Source organism: Saimiri boliviensis, chromosome 9, assembly GCF_048565385.1.
Source record: "Saimiri boliviensis isolate mSaiBol1 chromosome 9, mSaiBol1.pri, whole genome shotgun sequence".
Classification (NCBI taxonomy): Eukaryota; Metazoa; Chordata; class Mammalia; order Primates; family Cebidae; genus Saimiri; species Saimiri boliviensis.
Genome location: NC_133457.1, coordinates 40,274,025 through 40,297,839, shown reverse-complemented (window position 1 = coordinate 40,297,839; position 23,815 = coordinate 40,274,025). Strand labels below are relative to the sequence as shown.

The 23,815-nt window shown below is 39.5% G+C and overlaps 1 protein-coding gene across 6 annotated transcripts in view; it reads right to left on the bottom strand.

Annotated features, from left to right (window-relative positions):
- Positions 1-23,815, bottom strand: part of RARB (retinoic acid receptor beta) — a 1,029,560-nt gene that overhangs the window by 693,240 nt on the left and 312,505 nt on the right. For all 6 annotated transcript variants that reach the window (XM_074405735.1, XM_074405733.1, XM_074405734.1 and 3 more), the window contains one exon: positions 17,118-17,195. The gene's annotated coding sequence lies outside the window, so the exon portion shown is untranslated. The remainder of the gene's footprint in view (positions 1-17,117; positions 17,196-23,815) is intronic.

Sequence of the window (23,815 nt, the reverse complement as noted above, 5' to 3'; positions counted from 1 at the left end):
TGGCTCCTTCAACTCCCACCACAGTTGGAAACTTCCCGAGGTTGTCACCTAAAGCAGATGCTGGCTCTGTGCTTCTTGTACAGTCTGCAGAACCAAAGCCAAAATAAACCTCTTTTCTTTATAAATTACCCAGTCTCAGGTACTTCAAGTCTTGACACAAATCTCACCTTCTATATTATTCCATTTGGCATTGCATATTGCTATTATTATTATTGATATGCAATGCAAAATGGAATGACGTAGAAAGTGAGATTTGTGTCAAGAATTGAAGGAGATGGGGGCATTAGGTAAGTGGATTCGGTAAGAGCATTCCAGCTGGAAGAGCTGAAACAAAGGCAAGGCAGAAGTCTGCCTTCTGTTCTCAAGACAGAGCGAGGAGGCAGTGAGGCTGGCACAGTGTGCAAGGGGGATAATGGTAATGAGTAAAGAAGGCAGAAAGTGTGTATGTTGGATGGAAGGGATGGAAGTAGAAGCTCCATGTCAGTCTTTGCAGGCCACTCTCAGGATTCTGCTTTTAGTCTAAGTGAAATGGGGAATCATTCCAGGACTTTAAGAAAAGAAGTGTCATGACCTAACTTACTCTCTAAAGGAAACACTATAGGGAAATGTTGAAAATAGTTTGTAGGGGGTTAAGGGAACAAAGCAGAGTCTTTTTGAAAGGCAAGAGATGACAGTGGATCAGACCAGGTGACAGAAGTGGTGAGAAGGGGTGAGATTTTGCATCTGTTTTGAAAGAAGAGCTAATGGGATTTCCTGAATGATTAGAAGTGAGGCAGTAAGGGCCGGGCGCGGTGGCTCAAGCCTGTAATCCCAGCACTTTGGGAGGCCGAGGCAGGTGGATCACTAGATCAAGAGATCGAGACCATCCTGGTCAACATGGTGAAACCCCGTCTCTACTAAAAAAAAATACAAAAAATTAGCTGGGCATGGTGGCACATGCCTGTAATCCCAGCTACTCAGGAGGCTGAGACAGGAGAATTGCCTGAACCCAGGAGGCGGAGGTTGCGGTGAGCCGAGATCGCGCCATTGCACTCCAGCCTGGGTAACAAGAGCAAAACTCCGTCTCGAAAAAAAAAAAAAAGAAGTGAGGCAGTAATGAAAAAGGAGTATAGAATAGTCTCAAGGTTTTGTTCTGGTTGGTTTAAGGAATAAATTCACCAATAATAGAAGCCATACATGGAAAAGGTCTGAGGGGTGTTGGGGAGAGAGATGAGGAGTTCAGTTTTAGACATGTTAAATTTGAGATATCTACTAGGCATTCAACTAGAGGTACTAAGTATCAACTGGATATCCAATCTTGTGTTTGGGAGAGGGCACATCTCAGAGGTTGATAGCTAAAATAGGATGAAGAGTAAGAATTGACCATTTGACTGAATATCAAGAGATTTTGAGGCCGGGCGCGGTGGCTCAAGCCTGTAATCCCAGCACTTCGGGAGGCCGAGGCGGGTGGATCACGAGGTCAAGAGATCGAGACCATCCTGGTCAACATGGTGAAACCTCGTCTCTACTAAAAATAGAAAAAATTAGCTGGGCGTGGTGGCACATGCCTGTAATCCCAGCTACTCAGGAAGCTGAGGCAGGAGAATTGCCTGAACCCAGGAGGCGGAGGCTGCAGTGAGCCGAGATTGTGCCATTGCATTCCAGCCTGGGTAACAAGAGAGAAACTCTGTCTCAAAAAAAAAAAAAAAAAAAAAAAAAAAAAGATTTTAAAACTATGTTCTCTCTCTCTCTCTCTCTATATATATATATATATATATATTTAAAAAGACGTTGACATCAACAACTAAAATAAAAATTTTTCAAAAATTAGGAATAGAAATGAATTTAACCTAATAAAGGGTTACTGTATAAAAAACTTCAAACTCGGCGGGGCGCAGTGGCTCAAGCCTGTAATCCCAGCACTTTAGGAGGCCGAGGCGGGTGGATCACTAGATCAAGAGATCGAGACCATCCTTGTCAACATGGTGAAACCCCATGTCTACTAAAAATACAAAAGATTAGCTGGGCACGGTGGCGTGTGCCTGTAATCCCAGTTACTCAGGAGGCTGAGGCAGGAGAATTGCCTGAACCCAGGAGGCGGAGGTTGCGGTGAGCCAAGATCACACCAGTGCACTCCAGCCTGGGTAACAAGAGTGAAACTTCGTCTCAAAAAAAAAAAAAAAAAAAAAAAAAAAACCTTCAAACTCACTGGTTAAACATTAGAAAGAAGACAAAGTTGATCATCATCATAAGTTCTATTAAAAAGTGTACTGCCGGGCGCGGTGGCTCAAGCCTGTAATCCCAGCACTTTGGGAGGCTGAGGTGGGTGGATCACGAGGTCAAGAGATCGAGACCATCCTGGTCAACATGGTGAAACCCCATCTCTACTAAAAATACAAAACATTAGCTGGGCATGGTGGCGCGTGCCTGTAATCCCAGCTACTCAGGAGGCTGAAACAGGAGAATTGCCTGAACCCAGGAGGCAGCGGTTGTGGTGAGCCGAGATCGCGCCATTGCACTCCAGCCTGGGTAACAAGAGCAAAACTCCATCTCAAAAAAAAAAAAAAGTAGACTAAGAATTAAAACAACTCATGGAATTAAAACAACTGAACTAATGAAGATAGAGTAGAATGATGGTTATCAGCGACTGGGAAAGGGAGGAGGTTCAAAAATATAGTTATATAGAATAAGACCTAGTATTTAAAAGCACATCAGAGCTACTATAGTCAACAATTTTAAAATTGTATTTTAAAATAATTAAAAACTAAATTATAATCACTAAATTATAAAGTTATATGTTATTTAAATGTTTTTAAATAACTGTATATTTTTAAATAACTAAAAGAAGAAAATTAGAACGCCTTACTGAAAGAGTTGCAAATGCTTGAGGTGATGGATCTCCAAGTTACTCCAATGTGATTATTACATATTGTATGCTTGTATAAAAACATCTCACAAGCCCTATAAACATATGTACCTATTATGTACACATATTATTTAAGTGTACTAGAGTTGTTAATCAGTGCAGTAAGCACTCACCCACACCTCCACCAAACACATACATGCAGGGCAAAATGATTGAAAGAGAACAAGAATCACAGATAGTGTGATCCCCAAAATGCTACAATCAAATGATTAACATAATGAGTTTCTAAAGTTTCTGGATACAGAAATTAATGTACTGTAAACAAGTAGAAAATATGATTTTTAAAAAAGTTGTCTTTTATAATATCAATCAAATAAAGTATTCTATTTGGAACAAGGCAAGCCAAAGTTGTATAACTTCACTATCGACCAGTATAAAAGTTTTTGAAATACATTAAGAAGTCAAATGAATATACCATGGAATACTATGCAGCCATAAAAAAAGGATGAGTTCATGTTCTTTGCAGGGACATGGATTAAGCTGGAAACGATCATTCTCAGCAAACTAACACAAGAACAGAAAACCAAACACTGCATGTTCTCACTCATAAGTCATTGTTGAACAATGAGAACACATGGGCACAGGGAGGGGAACATCACACACCGGGGCCTGCTGTAAGATGGGAGAGCTAGGGGAGGGATAGCAGGGGGTGGGGAGGTTGGGGAGGAATAACATTAGGAGGAATAACTATTGTAGGTGATGGGGGGATGGATGCAGTAAACCACCATGGCGTATGTATACCTAAGTAACAAACCTGCATGATCTGTACATGTATCCCAGAACTTAAAGTATAATTAAAAAAAGAAAAAAAAAGATAAATGAGAGTAATACCATAGCATGAATTAATAGACTCACTGTTATAAAGGTATTGTGTCTGCTGAGATTGATTCATACAGGAAAAACTATTCTAATAAATTTCCCATGGTGGTTTTTGAAACTTGACTGGTTTTTGAAGATTATTAGGAAAAGAGAAGGGAAAATATATAGAACACTCCTGAAGTAATACAAAGTAGAAGGCTTAACCTGTAAGAAATCAAGACTTAGTATAAAGATATAGTAACTAAACAAAGCAGTGTTGAGATAAACTTATAAACAGTAAAACATAACCAAAAGCCCAGAAAGATACACGTTTGGAAATTTGACTTATGACAGAAACACTATTAGTGAGGTAAGTATGGACTATAATGTTGGAACAATTAGTTTCCCTATTAGGGAAAAATAGAATCCCTACCTTTACATGGGTTACAGACATCAATTCCTAATGAATTATGTGAAGGACAAGATTTAAAGATGTTCACAGGAAAATAAAAGAATACTTTTCTGTTCAAGAGACTGGTCGTAAAAGAAAATTAGAATGCATTAAAATTAATAAACTGCATTCATCAAAAGACATCATAAAGTTAGAAGACATGCTTCAAACTGGGAGAAGATGTTTGCAACACAAGTAATTAACAAAGATTAGTCTCCAGGATATACAAAGAACTTTTAGAAATCAAGAGAAAAATATCACAGGTGTTTCATGGAAAATGCAGCATAAATATTCAGTGAACATGGAATAATACACAACCTAATTAGTAAATCAGTAAATGCCAACTAAAACTAAAATGAGATTTTCCATACCAAGTACAGAAAAATGAATATAAAAGGCTGATGAACATATAAAACAACTGGAATACTCATATATAATCTATTCTTTCAGCTTGCACACAAATAACAGAATGATAAACAAGGGAACGATTAACACAAAATTCGAGAGGGTTGCTAAAGCTCTGTTAGGAAGAGAGACAGGATCAACACAATACACTGATGTTCACTCCTTATTCATAAAATGCAAAACATTTAAGAACATTTTAAAGTCTAACAAAAGAGAATATGCTACACGATGTCTGTATGATGAAACATTATGCAGACATTTAAACATCACAATTCCAAAGAATTATGACAAGGAAAATATTATGTATAAAACTGTCAGTTTACAATATGATTCTAATTGGGGGAGGGAACAATTCATATGTATATACATTTTGTAAAACTAGTTTTGTAAAGGGATTTTCTCCTTTAGAATTTTACTCTACTTTTTATATTTTTTACATCGTTTGTTATAATTATTTAATTAAAATAAGTGTTTTACTCAATTTAGAAAATTTTCTGAATTGAGTAAAACACTTATTTTATTTGATTTGGCTTAAGTAAATTTTATATTCATGTGAAAACCATAAATCCTACACTCTAGAAATATACTGACTATACCTCCTTTAAAATCTTTTTCCAATACATCAAAAGATTATATACAAATACCAAAGTTGATCAGATTTATAAACCAACTTAAGACACATTATGAAAAATCTTACACATAAAAACTTAGTTGCAATTAGTGATTTTAATTGTACAATCTGTGTAAGACATTTAAAATAACATCATACATAAATGAATATGAGACTATTCCTTATTAATAATTATTCTGAGTTTCCTGGATGAGAGAGCTATAACATGAAGAGTGTCTCTGAAAAGAGTGAAACTCTAAAATATTTGAAGAGATTTATTCTGAACCAAATGTGAATCACCAAAGGCCTCTGACACAGCCCCCTGAGAACAAGTACCTAAGGTGGTCAGGGTACAGCTTAGTTTTATACATTTCTGGGAAAAAGGAGACATAAATCAAATACATATCAAGGGTACATTGGTTTGGTCCAGAAAGGCAGGACATCTGGAAGTGGCAGGGGGCTTCCAGGTTCATAGACAGATAAAGATTTTCTACAGGCAATTGATTTAAAGAGTTAAGTTATTGTCTAAAGACTCAGGAATGTCTGGGTTAAGATAAGGTGTTGTAGACACCAAGGTTTTTATCATGCAGGTGAAGCCGCCAGGAAGCAGCCTTCAGAGACAATTGACTGTAAATGTTTCTTATTATAGTTAAAGAGTCTGTTCTACCAGTAATTCCAAAAGGTAGGAGGGTATAATGAGGCATGTCTAACCCCACCCAGCTTCCCATCAAGGCCTGAACTATATTTTTCAGGTTAACTTTGGAATGTCCTTGGCCAAGAGGAGGGGTCTATTCAGATGGTTGAGGGATCTTAACATTTTTTGGGGGGCGGTTTACGAGAGTATTGAGATCTTGCTTCACAAAAATAGAATTGGAAAGCAGCCACAACAGAGTTAATATATAAAGTATTTTGAAAAGAATTCACTCTTTAAAAGCCTTAGCAGCCTTATAAATGGATTCAATACTAAATAAGTTTGTCATCATTTGTACAGATGTGTTTGAGGTGTCTTCTATTCTTACTGTGTATTAATTATTCCGATATCTAAAACCTAGATTTTCAATATGCAGAGAATACCACCTGGATAAATTTAAAAACAGGCTAGCACCCACCTGTAACACATGCATTTGGTACTGTTTTATTAAACCTACATTTAAAAGATTGAATTGTAAGTGCTAAAACAGCCCCAGGAAAATTATTGCAACTTCACAGATAGTTCTTACAACTCAGGTATCAAGCCCCATTCTCTCTGTAACCCAACCAGAGATGGAATTGTATTTTCCTTCATAAGGACGAATCATCTCCAACCCTGATCACTTCAATGTGGGCATCTGTTATCTCAGTGAGTACTTTTATCTCAATGGGGAATCATTTGACACCCAACTTGGAAATCTGCCTATGGTTGACTTGAACTCAATAGCAGTCAATGAAAATTTCCCAAGCCTCTACCATTTCCTTTTGTTAATTTTTGTGAGCTTTTCTTAAGATAATTTCTAAAGTTGATTTTTTAACTTAATAGACCACTAAAAATCTAGCAGGACCTCAACAGGAAAAGGACAGAGGCATGAGCAAGTATATCAAAAAATGACCCTGAGTTCTCCTTCTGAGTTGCTTCAACATTGAGCACCCACCCCACTTCTGCCAGGGAAGAGGCCTGTACCCAGAGTTTGCTTCCCATGAGACCAAAAGCATCCTTCCCTACAGAAGGGTAAGTAATTTCCACTGGGCTTTAGGGTGTCCAGGTGTGAGGCAGCAGGGTTTCTGAGACAACTGTGTGAACAGACGCTACTTCCAAATCTAGTCTGCTTGGTGCCAAGCTAACCTGTCTTCTACTGAGAAGTTTCCTCCCTCAGGCTTTTCCTAGAAAAGTGAAGCTGGCTTTGCAAAGATTATTAACAGTGAGAAAATTAATGGCAGTGAAGATCTCATCAACCCCCGTCTTGCCTTTAGCCTTCAAACCGCCCTTGTTTATTCCTAGGTTTGGTCAAGCTAACTTATGGAAATATTTAAGCTTATAGTTTAAATGATAATAGCCCTTCCCCCAAAACTCAACCACCTTTGTAAGGCTAACGAGGAACTACCAGGCTAGTGGGATGAGAGGAACATGAATTCTGCTAAGGTGTAGACATAAACAACTGCCCGCCATAATTCCAGAGGTCACAAAATACAAACTTCCCCAATAACTCCTACAGATAACATCACTACTGCAGACACTAAGATTGGCCTTTTGAGATGCCTTTTCAGGGTTTTTGAATACCTAATGTCCGATGGCTCCACTTGGACCTGCAGACCCTCTTGTAGCCGCACCCAAAAGTGACTCAGCACAAATGAGGACCATTTCCCACACTCCTATGATTGTACCTCCAACCAATCATCAGCAAGCCTCCATGGCCTAGCTACGCCCTCTTTCTCCCCCTAAACTATCCTTGAAAAATCCTAGTTTCAGATTTCTTGGGGAGGCTGATTTGAATAACAAAACTCTGGTCTTCTCTCTAACTAGCTCTACATGTGTAACACTCTTTATTACAATTCTCCTGATTTGATAAATTAGCTCTATCTGGGCAGTGGGCAAAAAGAACCACTCTGTTGGGTGGTTACAAACTGAAAAGCAAGAAGGAAAGAATACTTTGCATTTGGAAGACAAACCCACACACTGTGAGGGCTGCAGGTAACTGTGACCCGGAAGCCCCGTGACAGGTGAGGGGAGGTTGGGAGCTCTTCCCTCCTCTTGCTGATCCTGGCTTTGTCAGTTTTCCCATTCCCCACAAAGCCTATTTCTTAAATCATGCTGCATGACCTCCTGGAATTCATCTAGAACCATGGGTGCAGGAAGAAAGGCAGTCCAGAGGGCCTTGCCTTATGTTACAATGGATCATTAGCTTCTTGCCCCGTATACATGTCAGTTTAAATGGTTTATGAGGCATCTTTGCTAAAGTAGAATTTTAAAGGATGAAGAGGAATTGAGGGTAGGGTAGATTTGAGGTGTGGACTTGAGGACTAGAAAAGGTAGTCACTCAGAGAAATGGTATGTGCAAAAGCCTGGGGGAATGAGACAGTTTCTGGGCTTACAAGCCATTAGGATTGGTAAAAGGAAAAGCCTGAGAGAATGGTAGGAAATGAAATGAGAGGGAGGTTGGCAGGATCAGGTGTGAAGGGGCTTGAACATCAGCCTAGGACTTAGCCTTCATCCTGGGACCAGCATTCCTCAGATTGGGGTCTGCAGCTAACCACCTTAAAATCTAGAATCCCTGTGGCATTCAGGACCAATGTTTCACTTTTGATTTTATGGATATGCTGTACTATCTGGAAATAGCTTCACTGGGGGAAAGAGGTCAACTTTACATTTGTGTGGCACATTCAGGCCAAATGTCATTATATGATGGTATAAAAGTTTCACAAGTGTTGGAAAAAAATTAATAGCTGACATAACATGTCTCAAGCTGCACAAGCAGGTTGACGTCACAAGAACCTCACTGTAGCAAACCAACAGCTATTCATGCTGCAATAAATATTCCGTAAGACCGTAGTGATGTCCCACATCAGTTTAACTTAGATGTTACTCGAATTCTGTTTGTATTCACTTTGGTTTGGTTTCATAGCTGTACAAGAACTATTAGCATAGGAAGATATGCCTAGGTTGACATTTGCACATATTAAGTTTATAATAAATATAACGAAATCACCACAGGACAGAGAGGTAGAAGAGTACAATGTGAGACTCAGTAAAGCACGGTCTCCAGAACGAGACTGCTTGGGTTCGAACTCTTTCGGATTTCACAGCCTTCCTGCTATGTGACATTTTTAATGAAACTAGGTTTACTCATCTGGGATGACAGAAGTTCCTACTACACTGGGTATCGTGAGGATTCAATGAGTCAATGCTGAAGATGCTTGGCATAAAATAAAAATACAGTTGACCCTCGAGCAACATGGGTCAAACTGCAAGCATCCACTTAGACGAGAATTTTTTCAGCTTGGATGGAAAATATTGTATATGCAGGTCTGCGGGGCCAAATGAGATTTGAGGGCACATACATTTTGGTATACACGGGAAGTCCTGGAACAAATTGCTCTTGTATACCGAGGGACTCCTATAGTTCATACATATACTACTGTGGTCCCTAGCCTTTGACTGGGGCCTGTAACTTCTTCAACTTGATTATCTGTAGGTAATGCAGAGACACTGAGAACTTGCACAGCCTTCTGAAGGCGGTGAAATCAGAATTCCAAGGCCAGCAGTCTGGTTCCAGACCGTGCTTCACTGGGTCTCGCATAGCACTCTTCCACCTCTCTGCCCTCTGGTAATTTCATGATGTTTATTATAGCTTAATATGTACAAATGTAAACCGAGATACAATAGTTCTTGTACAACTATACAAGACACATCTGCATCTACTCTATTCAGACATATATTTCTGAAAAAACCTTTTGGCAACACTGAAGAGAATAGATGGGATGGAGAGGAGAGATTTAATATCTCTTTAGGAGATAAAAGTGAAGGTCGATGCAGCTGTGAACAGTCTTTGCAAACTGTAGTTCCTTGACTTGTATTACCTGGAAAGTCATTATAGATGCAAAGTCACAGATGCTTGAATCAAAAACTTCAGAAACAGCACCTGGCAATTTGTTTTTTCACATGCCTTCCGAATGCTTCCGATGCTCTGGGATGGGGGCTGGCAAAATTATTTTGTAAAAGATCGATAGTAAATATTTTAGGCTTTGCAGGCAACATAATTTTTTATAGAGCACAACTAAAAAAATAATAGCTGTGGCCATACTCCAAAACATCATTTCCAGAACATGTGCAGGCTGGATTTGGGCCTACCAGCCATAGTTTGCAGATCCCTGCTCTAGGAGTTTGATGCCAGGACTTGAGACTAGCAATAAAGAAGGAACAAGTTTGAAGAGTAAACTAAGTTTGGGTATGAAACAGTCAGACTGAGATAGAAATGGCCAATTCTCAGTTGGTTCTGGAGCTCGAAGGGAACAGCAGGGCTGGAAGTAGAGCTTCGGAAGACAGAGTAAGGCACTTATTAAAATGGCATGTGACAATATCGTCCAAGCAGCACACAGAGCCTGAGCAAGGAAGAGAGCCAGGGAGGCATCCAGAGGCCCACCAATGCCAGACAGCAAGGGAAGAGAAAACACAAAGAACAGCACTGGATGAACGAGGAAACGGGTCGATGAGACAAACACAGAGAAGATGGATGACGTGTCTGACATCAGAAAAGTCGACAACCTGGATACCAGCAGTTCCAGCCCCTGCAGTGTTACATAAGTCGAATGCCATCATGCCTGCACTTGCAACATCAGTGACTGTGAGCATGCTTACAATTCAGTGTATGGGTGAAACAAGCTCAGGGCAAGTGCAGCAAAAGAAGGATAGAGGAGCAAAAAACTTGTCTACATTTCTAAGCTTAGGGCAGAAAATCATTCATGGGCAGAGACAGATTGAAGACATACAAGTTTCTGGGCGGGCAAGAAGCTCAGCTTCTTTATTTTCATAACTTCAGTGTTATCAGCAAAGTAGGAGGTTATCAAGTAAGATTATAAAAATATTAGGCTGATGACAGGAGAAAAGTGAAGATAAAGCAGTGTTTCTAAAAAAAAAAAAAAAAAAAAAAAAAAAAAAAAAAGTCAGACTTGTTGCTTCGTAGAAAATTTCCCCCTCTCCCTTCATTGAAAATTAGTGGTGTTCTCCAATTAAATTGGATTTATGAACAGGACAGGCACACGAGAAACCTCATTCCCTGTTTTCTATTTTGGCATTCACTTCTTGATGCTCTCCTTCCCCTAATCCAGGTTACACTGACATGATCTTTGACTTCCCACAGAGAAGTGTTCATTTTAACTGGCAGGCAAATGATATTGCACTCCAAAGGCCCATCATGCTAAATGACCATTAAACCATTACACTTAAGAACTGCCTCTCAAGATAGAGACTCCAAGTGCTTCACACAGTATCACTGTTTAACTATCAGCATTTTATAGACAGGGAATTGTCATCGCCAAGCTCACATGAATTCCTCTGGTTATAAACAAAACATCTGTGGCTGGTTAGCTCGGTTGGTTCATCCATGAAGTTAAATGGCCAAAATCTTGGGTGGAATCCTTGTAAAGCTCTGTCAGTACGGCTCTTTTCACAAGCCATTTGTCTGCAGCCCCAGTTAGATGAGGCATCTGAAAACGGATGCTCCTGATTTGGACAGGGTATGGCTGCCATCACCCCATCAATCAGCCTCCTCTTTTCTTATTCTTCAGCACACACTCTGTTAATGGGGCTGTTCTCCTTTCTGGCCATCTCTGCCTTTGTGCTTTTCCCCACATTATTCCTTCCGCATTATTGTTTCCATTCAAATCTTCCCTGTACTTCCAAGTTTGCCTCAATTCCCACTAAAGCCCTAGTATGTCTCTTAGGTGACTCCAGCCTCTATGAGTCTTTATAATTGAATGGCCAGCCTTGCAACCCATCCTCTATAAATTAAGTTGATTATTACATTTAGTTTGTAACTCTAGGCTGCCCGAGAGCAGGTTCCACAGGTATAGTACAGTATAATAGAGATCTTATTTCTACTTCAGGTTTAGTAGGGTAGCCCCCCCTTATACATGGGGCATATATTTCAAGACCCCCTGAAATGTGGGGGGATACCTGAAACTGCAGATATGTAAACCTTATATATGCTATTTTTTTTTTAACCTATAATGGAAATGACAGTTAAGTGACTACCGGGCAGGTAGAATATACAACATAGATATGCTAGACAAAGGAAGATTCCCATCCCAGGTGGGACAAAGCAGGATAGCCAGAGATTTTGTTGTGATACTAAGAATGGCAGGCAATTGGAAACCTATGAATTATTTCTAGGATTTCCTATTTCCTATTTTCAGACTACAGTGAACCATGGGTAACCAAAACTATGGAAAGCAAAAACATAGATAAGGAGGGACGACTATACTTCCTCACTAGGTCATCTTGGAAATTTTACCTACCTCTTTGGACATTCATTTCCTCATTTGAAGATGGAAAGTCATATAATTTGCTATCTTCACTTTTTAATCACTACAGCCTTTAACAGCACTCAAACACTTGACTGATGAGTCAAAATTCTACGAGTATGAATTTATATCGAGTGAAAAACCAAATGCACACCTGAAAGCAATGAGGGTCCGCAGCAAGAGTTCTTTCCTTCGTTTTTCTTATTTCCAGCCATACGGTATGAAGTTGTGAACAGCACTGTGTCTGTACAGGCAGTAGTGCTACTGTTGGAATGCTAGCTTACAGATTTTAAACGTGGTCCTCTGACAACCATCTTCAGGCCACAACTTCAAAAGTGCAGTAACAGCCAGGCGCGGTGGCTCAAGCCTGTAATCCCAGTACTTTGGGAGGCCGAGGTGGGTGGATCACGAGGTCAAGAGATCGAGACCATCCTGGTCAACATGGTGAAACCCCGTATCCACTAAAAATACAAAAAAAAAAATTAGCTGGGCATGGTGGCATGTGCCTGTAATCCCAGCTACTCAGGAGGCTGAGGCAGGAGAATTGCCTGAACCCAGGAAGCAGAGGTTGCGGTGAGCCAAGTTCGCGCCATTCCACTCCAGCCTGGGTAACAAGAGCGAAACTCCAACTCAAAAAAAAAAAAAAGTGCAGTCACAGTGAGAAGTTTGTGACCGACCAGCAGGACAGCTGATCCACTTACATGGAAGGAATTATATATACCTTGTCCATGGTTTGCTGCCATATCAGAGGTGTTTTTTTTTGTTTTTTGTTTTTTGTCGAGATGGAGTCTTGCTCTGTTGCCCAGGCTGGAGTGCAGTGGCATGATCTCAGCTCACTGCAACTGCTGGGGTTTCACCATGGTGGCCAGGATAGTCTCACTCTCCTGGCCTATTGGAAGTTCTTAAACTGTGGTCCAGGGAGCCCTGGTGGCCCCTGCAAAGCATCCAAGAAGTCAAAGCTACTTTTCTAGTAACACTAAAATGTCACTTATCTATTTTATTCTCATCCTCTCATCAGTTACACTGCCGTTTTCCAGAGGCTGCATGACAGGAGGTATCACCACAGCTTGAATGCAGAAGCAGGTACAGGAACCCAGCTAGCTTCTATTAAACCAGACATTACAAAGACCTACAAAGCTGTGGGAGAAAACTACCATGCTTCTAACTTTTTTGCTTTGGGAAAGCTATTTTTTCTAACAAGTTATTTATGTTAACGGGATAAGTTTATTATTTTAATAAATCAATAAATCATTTTCTCCTTTAGTTTCTAATATAATAAATATCAACAGGCATAATTATATACATAGCTCTTTGAAGTCCTTGATGATGTTTTTCTAGAAATGTGAAAGTGCCCTTACTCTAAGACATTTGGGAACTGCCTCTCTGTATTAATGAGGACATAAAATAAACACAGTTGCCCTTTGGTACCCTAGAGGACTGATTCCAGGGCCCCCTGAAGATACTAAAATTCATGATGCTAAGTCTCTTTATAAAATGACATAGTATTTGCACATAATTTATGTACATTTCCCCATATATTTTAAATCAGCTCTAGATTACTTATCATACCTAATACAATGTGAATGTTACGTAAATAGTAGTTATACTGTACTATGTAGGGAATGTTGACCAGAAAAGTCTACACATGTTCAATACAGATACTCTCCCCCCACCCCCACACCAAATATTTTTCATTTGTGGTTGTTGAATCCACAGATGAAAACCCTCAGTGGGCCAACAGTACTTGCCAAATGTAAGACAGTCGTGCATCCCTTAATGATGGTGGCACATTCTAAGAAATGCATCAGTAGGTGATTTTGTTATTCTGTGAGTTTCACAAAACATACAAACCTCGACTACACGGTCTAGTCTATTGCTCCTAGCAGTAACTTCTAGCATACAAACCTGAGCAGCATGCAACTATACTGTATACTCCAGGCAATTATAACACCAGGGTAAGTACTTGTGTATTTAAACATAAAAATGGGACAGTAAAAATCCCATGTTGTCTTGGGGAACCACCAGCATATACTTGGTCATCACTGGCCAAAACATCAGTAGGCAGAACATGACTATATAAGCTGAACTCTGAAAGACACCCATGAAAAATACATTGACAGATGACTGTCTTTTGTTGGTATCTAGAACACTGAGGGTTTTGTCCAAAGCATGGCAGTAAGGTCCACACGCTCCAATGTCCTCTGCTTCCAAATCCAGCCTGACCAAATCCTCCTGACCAGGGGCTGGGTGGAACAAGGAGAGAGCAATGCTCATGATATGACCTCTATTCCATCAGGTCAGTTCAGGGATAGTCCCTCCTACATATGTCCCTTGTGATACCATTTATATTAGTTTGCTTTAACAAAATGCAATAGGTTGGGTGGCTTGACAGAAATTTCTCACAATTCTGGAGGCCGGAAGTCTAGGTTCAAGGTGTCAACAGGTTTGATTTCTCCCGAGACCCCTCTCTCTGGCACCCAGATGGTTTTCTTCTCACGTGCCACCTTTCTAATGTGTCCTTACACATCTCTGGTGTCTCCTTCTCTTCTTATAGGGATATAGTCATATTGGATTAGGGCCCACCCATATGACCTTATTTAACCTTAGTCTTTTTTTTTTTGAGATGGAATCTCACTCTGTCTCCCAGGCTGAAGTGCAGTGGTGCCATCTTGGCTGATTGCAACCTCTGCCACCTCCCGGATTCAAGCAATTCTCCTGCCTCAAGCTCCCAAGTAGCTGAGACTACAGGTGCCTGCCACCATGCCTGGCTAAGTTTTTCATTTTTAGTAAAGAGGAGGTTTCATCATTTTGGTCAGGCTGGTCTCAAACTCCTGACCTCAGGTGATCTATGCACCTCAGCCTCCCAAAGTGCTGGGAATACAGGCATAAACCACCACACCCAGCCAACTTAGTTGTCTATTTAAAAATTCTGCTTCCAAATGCAGTTACATTCTGGGGTATTGGAAGTTGGGAATTCAATATATGAATTTGGAGGCAACAAAACCGCCCAGAACATGTTAAGAAATTCATGCTCTTCCATTTGTTTATTTCTAAAGGTTTATCTGCCTCACTATGTCTACTACACTACCAACTTTTGTAAGTCGTGAGTATACAAGAAGCCCCTTGAGCTCATGTAGTTCAAGTTCCTCTTTTTAGAAAGTGAATCAGATAAGTTACTTCACCTTTCTATACCTAATGTCACACAGCACAGTATCAGCTGACAAAAATTATACCTTCGTTTTTAAATACAATGTTAATTTCAACATACTTAGGGAGTATTCTATTTAGGAGAAGCTTGCAATGATTTAGAAGAAATTATTTAAAGACTGCATGCAATGCTTTCTTCTGTAAAGGATTTTTTTCTTCAATCATCATGCCTCAAGTTAATTACTTAGGTATGTGCAGAGAGTAAGAGGGAGGGCGGTGGATGGGTTTGTTTGCTATACTTGAGTTTCCCCGCACTGAGGAATAGCTATGGCCAAACAACTCTTGCCATGTGTTTGAAATGAACTCCTTTAATCAAAGAGAAACAGCAAAAACAGAAAATAAAGAAACCTTCTGTCAAATGACCTGTTGAACAGCAGCAACCAAGCTGACAATTGCCTCATGTCCTGCTAACTGGCTAAAGAGCTAAAAGGCAGCTGAGAGGGTGGGAGCAAAGAAGGTTGAGAGAGGTTGGGAGGTTATTGACCGGGAAGGTAGAATGCCCCAAATGCCAAAGATTTATTTCTAGAATAATCAGAATCAACACCCAAGGTGCTCCAGGTGGCTTTAATATTTGACACTGCTCCCTTTTTCCACAATGCTAAAAATATGATGCCTAAACCCAAGAGGAACTAACGCCTCTGATGTGGGTCCCGTTCATTTTGGGAAACCATTAGTTTAACATGAACATAATACAAGATCCGTGCAGCCTCAGGGAGCACAAACTAAGTGGAGAGTCACAGAAATGGACTTGTTTTAGTGCTCTAGAGGTAGGGTCAGTAAACTACAAACTGTAGACCAAATCCACCCTTTCACCCATGTTTTTTTTCTAACCTTTGAGCTGGAAAAGAAATAGCAAGGAAAATACATTTTACAACACATGAAAATAATATCGAATTTAAATTTCAATATTTAAATTGTCTGCAAATACAGTTATATTGAAACATACCATACTCCTTTGTATCTTATCTAGGGGTGCTTTACTGCTGCATTGGCAGAATTGAGTCATGTGACAAGACTATATGGCCTACAAGAAACCTAAAATATTTACTGTTCGGTCCTTTATAGAAAATGTTTGCAGATACAGGATGTAAACTTCCAAGTCCTCAAAGTATATAAAACTTAGGTTTCAGATTTTAATATCTTTGCATATTTTACCCTGGAAAACCTTAATGACTAAGCAAAGCATACTGATTATATCGGTTGAGTCTGGGATTTTGTGAAACATACTAAACCAGAAAGATCACCACATTTAGAATCACCAGAATACAGTGGTTTGAGACCAAAATCTTTTAAAGCGAAAGAGCTGCTGCAGAAAAGCCTGTTTAACTTCCAGGTGAGTACAATAACATGGCACCTGAAGTCATTCTAATGCTTAACTATTTATTACACCGACATGAAAATTGTACTAAAAACTCAGTTCACATTTCATCACACGGCTCTAAAATGAAGTTCCACCCCCTAAATCCATTCCCACTTTCTCAGTCACAACTTTCTTTCCCACCTTAAGCAGAAGCAAAACTCTCAAGCTTCCAGAACCACCTTGTTTCAAGAGACATTGCAACATATAGCAAGACATCCGCTCAATTCTTTTCTCTAAGCTCTTCCTGGCAAGAAACTCTTGCCTTGAGCGGAACCGATGAACAGGAATAAGCATTTTTAAAAAAACAGGGATGATTACAAAGGGAATTGCTGACCATAGCTTCTAATAAGAGTATTAGGGAACTTAACAGGACTAAACCTGAACGTACCTCCTGGCTGCAGATTGTGAGAACAATTCTCCACATGAGCAGGACTGGCGGCTGTCTTTTTACAATGATGTTCAGGACCTGCAAAAGCAATGGTCTTCATTTAGCAGTCTTAAACATCACGATGCAGAAAGTGAAATTAAAGTAGATTACATTATTCCAAATCTTTGCCTGCTTCTCCACAGTACCACCTTTCCATGATGTGACATAGTTAACCATCTTGAAATGAGAAGACCAAAAAGTTCTTTTGCTTAATCTAAAGCCAGACTGAAACTTCTCCACTGAAGCTGTCCCCGTTCCTGAGGAGGGAATCACACGATGGGGTGCGGCCATCTTGGTGTAGTGCTTTATATTAACTGGGCTCAGAGGCAGGCTCAGGTGCTTTAAGATGCAAAAGAATTCACACAGGTGGCAATTGTTAATTACAGTGCACATCCCACAAGCACGAACCTTTGACCTAATAGCAAACTAAAGTAGATTGGATAGAAAATCTGTTATAATCCAGGCCCGTGAAGATTTATAAGAAAAAAAAAACAAAAACATGTTGTAATCTTCTTGTTTTCATCATATTTTACATAATAAAATAAGTTCTAGGGTCTACAATGAGATACCTCTACTTAGGAAACTATCACAATAGCTTCTAATCCTAACACTTTTTAAGAAAGCAAAGTCTTGGGTTCTAAATTGTCTTTTATTCAAAGACTATAATTTAGTTTTCTTAATTTCCTCCTGCTAGAGAAGCTAAATAACTTGTCTCAGAGATTCTCTTTGATTAAGGTTTAACCATTACAATGGAATATTCCTTTATTATTATTATTATTATTTTTTTTTTTTTTGAGACACGAACTTGCTGCTCTGTTGCTCAAGCTGGAGTGCAGTGGCATAATCACAACTCACTGTGACTGCAAACTCCTGGCGTCAGGCTATCCTCACACCTCAGTACCCAAGTAGCTGGAACCACAGGCACAGGCCACCACTCCAAGGTATTTTTTCTTTTTTTGTAGAGACAGGGGTCTTGCTGTGTTGCCCAGCGTGGTCTTAAACTCCTAGGCTCAAGTGATCCACCAGCCTTGGTCTCCCAAAGTGCTAGGATTACAGGTGTGAGCTACTGCACTGAAGTTTAAACAGCATTCGATAAAGAGGAATAACTAGTGTTGGCAAAATTTACAAGTCAAATACAGAATGCCGAGTTAAATTTGAATTTCAAGTAAACAGCAAATACATCTTTAGTATATGTGTATATACCATGTAATATTTGAGACATACTTGTATTGGGTACATCATTGTGCTAAAAGATAAATTTGTTGTTTATCAGAAATTCAAATTTAGCTAGGCATCCTGAATTTTATCTGCCAACCTTAGAAGCGTCTTTAACTCGAAATGTTTCTTGGTGAGCAAGTAGCGGCGGGGGGGGGGGGGGGGGGGGGGGGGGGAATGTTTAGTGAGTGTGTCATGCCTAATCTTGGAAGACAGAAGTTCCTAAGAACTTTGAAACAGACTCCAGTACCGTCAGGCCTCTCAGTTTTCCCATCGGAGGAATGAGGAGTGTGAAGTATAAATGTTTCGTGGGCCTGTAATGAGAAGTTTTAAAACTAATGATAGTTCAGTTTGGTATAAATGGCAACATCCTTAATTTTTTTTTAACTTCTTTAGATTGCTTGCGTATGAATCTTACTGAGTGTAATTAATTTATTAGTGAATTAAATGAATAAAAACTGTTTGCTTCCAGCTCCCGTCATGGACCACAACATGAACTATCAGGTTATTATTTAGCAACTAAATAATGAGAAGGCATTTTCTCTTCAGCTTTGGTGCATTTTTCTCTACCAAATAAATCAATTTAAAGCTCATCTCGACACTCCTGCATCCCCTGCCCCCATCATTTCAATGTGAAAAGAGGAAACGGATTCAAGCCACTTAATCCAATTGCTTTTTTGAGATACAGACTCCTTAAGTATTGCCTCAGACTATGTCTGACCTCTTGAACTCACAGAGGGGAAATTAAGGCAGAAAAATCTAGCAGTTCAAATTGCTATAGCTTCAAGACCGGTTAAGATTTAATCTTTTTGGTTCCCTAAGGCAAATAAGGTTGAGCAAAATATCCAGAGAGTAACATGTTGAAGAATGGTTTATTTTTAAGGACTGAAAATGGCCCCGAACACCGAGCATTTAGGATGGTAGAAGCTACAGAAGTTCATGGTTATTTAGCTACCAATGAATAATGACGTAAGTCAACAAATCAGAAGAGAGGCGCTGAATTCAAAGCAAAAGAAGACTTAGATAGTTAGGTACAATATAAGACATCTTTTGCCTCAGATAACTTTAATTTCAAAGTATTCATGGTGGATGTAATACCCTATCTATCTCAGAGTTACTTTTATCATGCAGTGGGTCAGGACATGTTTCCAGTTCTTATTACTATTGATTGGCTTCCTCTGAGGAGTCCCCTGAATATTCAATCCAAGAAGCCTCACTACAAAGTGAAAAAACCCTCAGTATAATCCCCAAGCATGCCATGGTAGGTCTAAAACCTGGCTCATTTTGGGGAAGGTCTTAGAGCTCATGGATGAATTTTTATCCTTGGAAAATTCCACTGCTAGAGATTTTCAAATAATTTAAAAGGGATCATGGTACATTTATACAAGAATAAGATCCTCAAAATATTGTATATTCAAGAGTCACCTAGGAAAACTTATTAAAAATGCAGATTTCCAGTCTCCATCTGGAAGACTGAGGCAGAGAATCTGCTCTGATAGGTCTCAATTTTTCTGTTCATATTTTTTTAACAATCTATGTAACGTGTTGATTATGTCTTATGATCAAGGTGACATGCTAAGTGCTGGAAGTTTAGAATTTAAATATGTACTATATTCCTTCTCATAAGTTTATCATTTGATGTGTTTATTTCTCAGAGAAGGCCTATAGGGAACAGGTATACAAAAGAAAGCTCAGGTCCAAAAAGATCACAGCATGTGCTACAAGACACACAGCTAGTACATACAGAAGTCAGTTCTGCAACGAGGTAAGTTAATTCATTCATTATTTTTCACTTCTTTTCTAACTATTTTCCTGCCACACCTGTCCACTGTGTCACTGTGGCCTACTCACTGCCCTCTAAACCCACCAGACCTACAGCTGCCCCAGGATTTTGGCTGTTTTTCCTCTACACCAAAAACATTCTTCTCGTTATCTGACTTACTGTTTCACTTCCTTCTGTCTCAGATCAAGTATCACCTTCTCAGTAGACCTTCTGTGACCACATTATTTAAAATTACAGCCTTCCCACAGAGCACCCTACCCTTCTTTCCTGTCTTCCCAGTCCTTCTGAAATGTGAAGTTTAATGGATAAAGTGAAGACACCCATCCTACAAACCTGACATGTAGCATACTCAGCATTTGGAGTGATTTACGTACGTGTATACATCTAATGGTTTCTTGCCTGTCTCTGCCAGGATGGTAATTCCCAAACCTTAGCAGCATCAGGATCACCAGAAGTGCTTTTTAAAACACAGATTCCTCCTTCTCAGCCCCAGAGATTCGACTGAAGTCATGCTAGTGGCGCCAGTGAGCGGACCATTTTGAGCAGCCTTGCCGTAAGGCACCAATTCTCATCTAGGGATGATTTTGTCCTCAGGGAACACTTCATAATATTTGGAGACTTTTTTCTATTGTTACAGCTGGAGTCGGGGAGGCCACCTGGCATCTTGAGAACAGGGGCCAGGAATGCTACTAAATATCCTGCAATACAGAGGACAGCCCCTGCAACAAAGACCTATCCAGCTCAGAATGTCAATAGTGGGGAAGCTGAGCAGCCCTGTCCTGGATGAATGCTTATTAAATGCTACTATGCATCAAGAACAGCAGGGATTATTAAAAGTTTTATCATTTGATTGGACCTCCAGAGTTTCTGATTTGTTAGGCAGGTTCAGTGTGGAGCCTGGAAATTTACATTTCTACTAAGTACCCAGGTGAAGGAAATGCTATTGGTCCAGGGCCAACCCTTGGAAAACAACTGCAGAATGAACGTTCCACAAAGCAGGGACCGTGGTCTCTTTACTCACTTCTTACCCCAGCAATAGAATGTGGTACAATATAGTCACTCAAGTTTCTAATTTTTTAATAACAGCACCGCTACGCCATGCTCTTACCTGACGATTCTGACACCAGGGAATTCTTGGATCACACATTGAGGAATAAGAGTTGTTTGGGCAGCAAATTTCAGATGGCATCTATTCCTATTGACCCATCAGCTCATTTACTACCAACCAAAGAAGTTTAAGGAGAGTTTGCATGTTTGCCCTGGCAGGCCTAACAGTCTGCCTGAGGGTGATGCTCAAATTACATCCCCACGCTGAGCTCTGTACAAAAGAAACAGTCAAATGCAAGTCTCTGCATTCTCTCTTTACGATGAAACTACACGATCTTACAACCACCTGTCACACAATTCCCATTTTCAAAATGGCCAGAGAATTTATTCACACACACACTTAGTTCTTCAATCTGATCCTTGAGTGAGGCCTCTAGCGTTGTAACATGATTGGGAATCGGTGTGTCTTGAATGTACTTGCGCTTCCATAACCACATCTCTGGCAGCTGTCCACTTTAAGATGGTATCTTCCAGGTGCTGCCAATTACCTCTCCTTACATCATTTTTCTGAGGGAATATTAAATTCAATTCCTTTCATCCTGTGCCCAAAGCCAACAATGAAGCAGTTGATCTCCATAATTCAAACATGTCTGATATCTTAGATTCAATGGCCCTGTTTAAGACAGGCATTTAATGAAGAACCGGTGAATGAGAAGTTTAATGGCTAAAGTGAAGACACTCCATCTTACAAATCTCTTTTTACTCATGTGGAATCATCAGCCAGTGTTATTGATTTGCATTTACTGACTGGACTTTCTATTGTGTTCAGATGTTAGTATCCTCTGCTGGTGCCTGCAGGCTATTAGTTTCAGGGTAAAGCTTACCGTCCTGAAAACCAAAGTCTTCTCTACTGAACTGAAAAAGCTCAAGCGTTCACCATGACTCAGAGAACCCAACACATTTCAGAGAGCCGTAAAAAGTATTTCACTAGTTGTCTTTATCTTACAAGAGTGAGAATTGACATAGAAATAATCAAAATCTAAAAAGATATGTTCATTATTTTAAAAGCAGCATGACTGAGATATAGTTTATATACCATACAATTCGCCTGTGTAAATGTACAGTTTAAAGATTTTTGGTAAATTTAGAGTTGTGCACCTATCACCACTATCTAATTTTAGAGCATTCCCATCATCCCCTCCCCCACAAAGAAATAACCCTGAGCCAATTTGTAGTTACCTATCACCAGCCCCAAACACTAATTTACTTTCTGTATCTGTAAATTTGCCTTCTTGGAGAATTCCATGTAAGTTGAATCACACTATACGTTGTCTTTTGTGTCTGGCTACATTCAGTTAGCAAAATGGTTTTTAAGGATCATCTGCGTTGTAGCACATGGTCAGTACTTCATTCCTTTTTGTTTCCAAACAGAATTAAGTGTATAGATATATTACAATTTGTTTATTCACCAGTTGGTGGACATTTGTTTTGCTTTATTGGGCTATTATGAATAATGCTGCTATGAATATTTATGTACAAGCCTTTATGTGGACGTATTTTCATTTTCCGTGAGTAGATTCCTAGAAGTAGAACTCCTGGGTCAGATAGTAAATCTTGTTTAACTTTTTAAAATGTCAAACTGTTTTCCAAAGTGGCTGGATCATGTTGTAATCCCACTAGCAACACATGAGGGTTCCAGTGATGCCACAGTCCCTTGAATATTTGCTATTGTCTATCTTTTTTACTTAGCCACACATGGTTCACTCTTAATGAAATGTGTGATGATGAAATGTGTGAAACGGTGCTTTCGGATTTGTCCCCCACATATAAAAATACATCCAGCATTTATTGAGGGCCTGCTATATGTTATGTCTTTTAAATATATTACTGTTAACCTATCACTAACAAAATGAAATGTCATCTAAAGTTTATAAATGAAAAAATTAGGTTCTGAAAACTTAAAATTTCCCCATGGAATCCCAGCAAGCAGGTTGCAAATCTGAATTCAATGCCACAAAACATAAATGCAAGAGTTATTTATGCAAAAGTCAAGACACATTTGAAATACAAGCATGGACTTGAGTTTACCTCTGAATGGCCAAGATACTTCTACTAGCATCATTAAAAAGAGGAATAAACAATAAATTCAACTCTTTCTAATGATTACAGATTTTCTTTGAAGAAACTCTACTGAAATTCTAATGAACAATTTCACCTCAAAATTTTCTCTTAAAATGTCAAATCCCAAAGTTGTAGTTTTGCCTCAGGATTTAACCAGCAAGATATTTATGACAATCAAAACTCAAATGAAACATACTTCATAGCAATGAAAATGCTGAATGGTTTTTATTAACTCTACTAAATCATTTGCTACCATCAAAAGATGTAACTTCTGACAACTGCTGTTCATGTTTGAGAGCTTAAAACACATCTATCGCCAGTTTCTGGAGTCTTGCCTGTGATTGAAGAGTATTGATGTCTCATCTAGCATGTATTTCATTATAGATAGGCTATTGGCAGAATGGTGGCCAAAGGCACTAGATGGAACTTGTCCAGCTGAAAATCTTTAACTTATCACCTACTCTGGTCATAGCTTCCTTTTTTTTTTTTGAGA